The sequence below is a fragment of the Pagrus pagrus genome, assembly GCF_965226575.1.
Source record: "Pagrus pagrus genome assembly, chromosome: 18".
In the NCBI taxonomy this organism is placed as follows: Eukaryota; Metazoa; Chordata; class Actinopteri; order Spariformes; family Sparidae; genus Pagrus; species Pagrus pagrus.
Window position 1 is genome coordinate 24,290,853 of NC_140202.1, and position 5,177 is coordinate 24,296,029.

At 38.1% G+C, this 5,177-nt stretch overlaps 1 gene segment (V, D, J or C); it reads left to right on the plus strand.

Moving 5' to 3' along the window:
- Window positions 1–1,316: 1,316 nt before the first annotated feature.
- LOC311274127 (T cell receptor beta chain MC.7.G5-like) lies at window positions 1,317–4,763 on the plus strand. The segment is given in 5 exons: window positions 1,317–1,392; window positions 3,499–3,816; window positions 3,915–3,941; window positions 4,143–4,249; window positions 4,352–4,763.
- The last annotated feature ends 414 nt before the right edge of the window (window positions 4,764–5,177 follow it).

The following is a 5,177-nucleotide window of genomic DNA, read 5'->3' on the forward strand; positions in this document are numbered from 1 at the left end:
CTGTGACTGTGGGTTCATCATGACATTGGAAAGTCGTTAATGTTACTCTGTGATTTTTTGTCTCCTCTCTTCTCTGAGAACTGGGAGGATAAAGAGGTGTGACCAGCAGTGATGTCACTTCCTCTGAGGAGTGACAAACAAACCCAAACAAAGACCAGTTTATCTTTACCTCCCCTCTGTTCTTGCTTCTTTTCTTAGCCGTCACAGAAATAGCAGCAGTCAGGTTGGAGCTCGTTCATCCGTCACCCAGCCCGACCTGCACAGCTGCTCCCACAGACACACAGAGATGGAGGCTGAGATACGGAGGAGCTGGGTGGGGGAAGGAGAGGGGAGAGAACGAAAGCAACCTCAGGTTTTTGTGTGACGGTTTTTCACCGTGGGACAGGGGGCCACGGTGATACATTCCCATAGAGCCGTCGTACAAAAACCTCCTCCCATTAACACCCATTGTTTAGACGGCTACATGCTGCCTGGGAGCAGAAAAATCAGTAATATGAGGGTTTATAAGATGCAGGAACACTTTGATATTGAAAAGTCAATTAATATGAAGGTAACTGGATAGAAAAAGAGTTAATAAAATGACTTTCAGGTCACATGTGGAGCATTTGAAGGGCTCTTTTATTAATCGTCACAACAAACAGAACAACTTTGGACATAATGAGGCTCATCCTTCATGTTTGAAGCTTCTTCATCCTCTGGATTATTAGACTGTCTCAACATGCTGATTATGGAAAGTCTTGTGACTTTTTGTTGGAGGAGACATTCAGTGTGACACTGGAACTGAAGCTTACTTTGGAAAGGGAACAAAACTCACTGTTCTGGGTAAGTCGAAGCTTTTGCAATTTCAGTTCACTGAAACAAAACTTAAATAGTGAAACTGTTAGTATGAAAGTGAACTAAAAGCTGTTTGTATATAAAAACTAAAATATTGAGCTGGAGTGAAAACACTGACATTCACTGATCCTGCTCACTTCGGCCAAGGAACCAAACTCACTGTTTTAGGTAAATATTTCACTTCATTACTGTATTTTAATAGTATATTTCACTGTTTTTGGTAAGTCAAAGCCTTTTGCAATGTCAGTTCACTGCAACATAAATAGTCAAACGTATCGTATAAAAGTGAAGGAATAATAACAGCTGAAATATTGAGCTGGAGTGAAAACGCTGTGACCAGCACTCAGCCTGCTTATTTCGGCCAAGGGACCAAACTCACTGTTTTAGGTAAATATTTCAGATTATTACTATATTTTAATAGATATGACAGTGCTTCAGTATTCACTTTCTAAAGACAACTGTGGTAGAGAAAGACACAAGAGATTCATGCAGAGTATTTCTACACTGTGGCAATGCAGGAAGCATACTTTGGCAAAGGAACAAAACTGACTGTTTTGGGTAAGTCAGTAATGAAAATAAATGTGGATGTATGTAACAACCTTTGTAACATAAGTAGTGCCTTAAAAATCATAATTTATTTGGGTCTTCATAGTTGAGGTTAGGTTCGGTTCGATGCTTTTTGATGTTAAGCTGAAGCGCTGTGTCAATTACGAAGCGTACTTCGGCCAGGGAACAAAACTGACTGTTCTTGGTGAGTAAAACATTAAACATAGTTCTGATTAATTTACCCTTTAAAACATAATAAGTTAAACAAGTTAAAGTATGTCTAGGGAAAACAAAGCAAAGTAAAAGCAGCATCTGAGGCTGTTTTCAGCACTGATCAAGTACACTGTCTCTGGTCGTTTTGAGACTCATTTTGGTGGAGGAACAAAACTAACTGTTTTAGGTAAGAAATCATTGTAGAGTTCATTAAATATTGCTCAGGTATGATTTTGAAAAATGTTTCTGACACTGTTAACTTCACACCAAGGCTCCACTGACTTCTAACAACCAATCATTAAAGCACGATTAAAGCTTTTTCTTGGCTAAATAATCATAAAATAGCCACAAAAGCATGTGAATGTTTAAGATGTGAAGGCTAGTGAAGGAAGATTTGACTCTTTTGCAAAAATAAAAGGTAGATTAAAGTCCTTACAGTCAAAGAGTGACAAAGTTGGAATAATCTCAAAGTGTCAGAGACAAAGAGAGGCTGTAGGAAGAGGTTTTTTCACGGTTGAAAGTCTCTGTGCTCCTACACCGAGGCTTACTTTGGAGCTGGAACTAAACTCACCGTTTTAGGTAAGAAAACATGCAGCAAAAACATCTCAGAGCTTCATTCACAGGTTATATGTATGTTAAGATTATGGGCAATTTTAAGATTATGTTTAATAAACACTTTATTTGATAGTGAACAAACTGTACTAAACTTAAAGTGTGAAAGAAGTTCTTGCAGAAGTTAGTTTGTGTCAGTAAAATCAAGCCTTCTCAGTCTGTTCTTCAGTTAAAGTGCTGCAGCAATAAAAAAAAAAAAAATTGGCTCTACGCCCAGATTATTACTCTCACATCGAGTTGTGATCATCTCTGTGAAATACTGTGAGTTACCAGTCAGAAGCTTACTTTGGACCTGGAACTAAACTCACTGTTTTAGGTAAGACGGTAAAGATTATTTGATGTATACAAACATTATACGGAATTATAAGAGTTTTTTATTTGATTTATGCTCTTGAATGGACGTTAAATCAGCATTTTAATATTGTCAGGAAGAAATTCAGTTTGGTTAAAGTATTTCCTCAAAAAGGAAATGTATGTGTGCACACTGCACAGTTAAATGTTTTTAGTTGATGAAAAAAATAGCCGGTTTATAGCTGTCACTGCCGAGAGGTTGAGTAGTTTTTCTGTAGTCTTGTATCAGTGTGACCAGCTACGAACCTGCTCACTTTGGCAGTGGAACCAAACTGACTGTGTTGGGTAAGAAAACTACAAAAATCACATGCATTAATGTTTGTTTCTATCCTTCATTTAACCCAAATCTGCTAAGTTAAATAGTGTTTTCATAATTATTAGCGATTATGTTATGCATGTGTTTGTTGTCAAACGTGCCAAGAAAATAAAATGTATAGATTCGGTTCAACAGCAGAAAAGTCAAACTTATTCGATTACTATTATAGTTATCTATTTTAAATGGTGTTTGATGACATTTGTCTTCAGCAGTAAAACTATTCGAAACAGTCAACATCATCTAATCTGCAAAACAGTATTTCTCTACTTGCATTAGTCAAGAAGAGAAGGGACAAAAACTGAAAACTTAAAAAGTAAAAAAAAAAATCTGTCGGTGAGATAAATGTGGGATTGCTTCCATGTGAGTGTGTTGTGCTCTGGAAATTATCCTGCTTACTTTAAAGAAGGAACCAAACTAACCGTTCTTGGTAAGATCACTGCAATAACATGAAATCAAACATTTATCGCAAGAAAAGAATAAAGAGTTTGAGTCTGAATACAAAAACCTGTGGTGACCATGTTATTTTTGTCGTTAAAGCAGGTAAAACTGTTCATGTTTCACTGTGGATGTGGTAGATTTTGACAACGCAGCTTTAATTTTGTGACTTCTGTCTTTTGCCTTTGCAGAACCAGGTCGTAATGTCACTGCACCAACAGTGAAAGTGCTCAAGCCTTGCAAAAATCAAAAGGTGAATAAGACCTTAGTTTGTGTGGCCAGTGGATTCTACCCAGACCATGTCAGTGTATCCTGGGAGATCGACGATGTCGTTGCCACTGAAGGTGTGGCGACTGACAATGCAGCCCTGCGGAAGGGCGACTACTACAACATCACCAGCAGGTTGAGGGTCTTAACCGAGGTGTGGTACACAGAAGGCAAAAAATTCCACTGCACTGTCCGTTTCTACAATGGAACAGATTACACCTATCGAAATGAAACAATTTGGGGTAAATAGTCGACGTTCTTTTCAATCTCAGAAATGATCTGAATCTTTCTGCTGTGGAAAACATCTGTCCTGATCTAATCTGCTTTATTCTTCTATTAGGTAAACGGAAGGTCGTGATGACCACAGGTAAATATATTATTTAGTGATTTTGTAAACATCATTTTATCACATACAGAAGAAAACATCCAAGAAATGTTCTTTTTCACATGTGAATTACCTAAATTACTACATGTGAATCTGAATTTCCAAATGTGGCAACAGCTAAGTCTTAAGTGCGTTAACTATATCAAATCTGGTCACTCATCGTAATGTTTTAACTTTCTGCAGAACGATATTTGAGGACTACTCAGGCTGCCAAACTCTCCTACAGCGTTTTCATCGTCAAGAGCTGCATCTATGGAGCCTTCGTGGCGTTTTTGGTGTGGAAGCTTCAGGTTTGTCCACCTCTAACCTTGTACTTGTTATCCAACACGCACACTGATTCCTTTGTGTTAACTCTCCATGACATTACAACATTGTGTCCTTTCTGTCTGTAGCAGGGTTCAACTGGAAAGCAGGACGACTGAGAGCTGAGAACTGAACACATGATCTTCGGGAGATGGGTCGCACCAACAACAACAACAACAGCCACTTCCGGGTAGAAAATCTGCGGTTCGTCTGCATTACGCAGATATGTGAAATCAGCAAACTTGTATATTTCTGTTGTCATTCTCAGCCGTGATTGTAACGTGCGTTTATTGCAGGTACTATTTTGCTTTGCGAGCATCTTTGATATCTTCACAACAAGAACCTCTCAGACTAACTGCTTGTTTTAAGTAAACTCATGCTTCCTTACTTTTCTTTAACAAGTACATTAGCTCTCCAACCTAAAGTTGGTGAAAGTGTTTTTTATGTGACATGAAAGCATCAAACATACATTTTAGACGACTTACACATGGAAAAAGACAATTGAACTGTATGTAATTTAATACGGGGCGTAACAAACATTGTGATTCGGTCTGTACATTTTCTTATTACAAAATGAAAAGCTATAACTGGCATGTATGAAGATTTAGCATGAATTTCTTTTACCAATTCTGTTTGCATTTTTTTGAACTATTTGATGCTTAATTTCTTTCTCAATAAAAGTATATCAGAGGATCTTGTCACTCATGCTATTTCATTCCCTCTCTTTTGCTCCGAGTATCTGACATCCGACATCTTGTAGCTGCTCAGAGTTGTGCGGATGTGCAGTTTGGACACCATCCCCCATCCCACCATGCTGTCACATCTCATTTCGACACTGAACATCACTTTTTTCCAGAGATAGTGAGGTATTTTTAGCTGTTCACCCACCAGCTTCTTTTCTGAGAAACCAGTTAT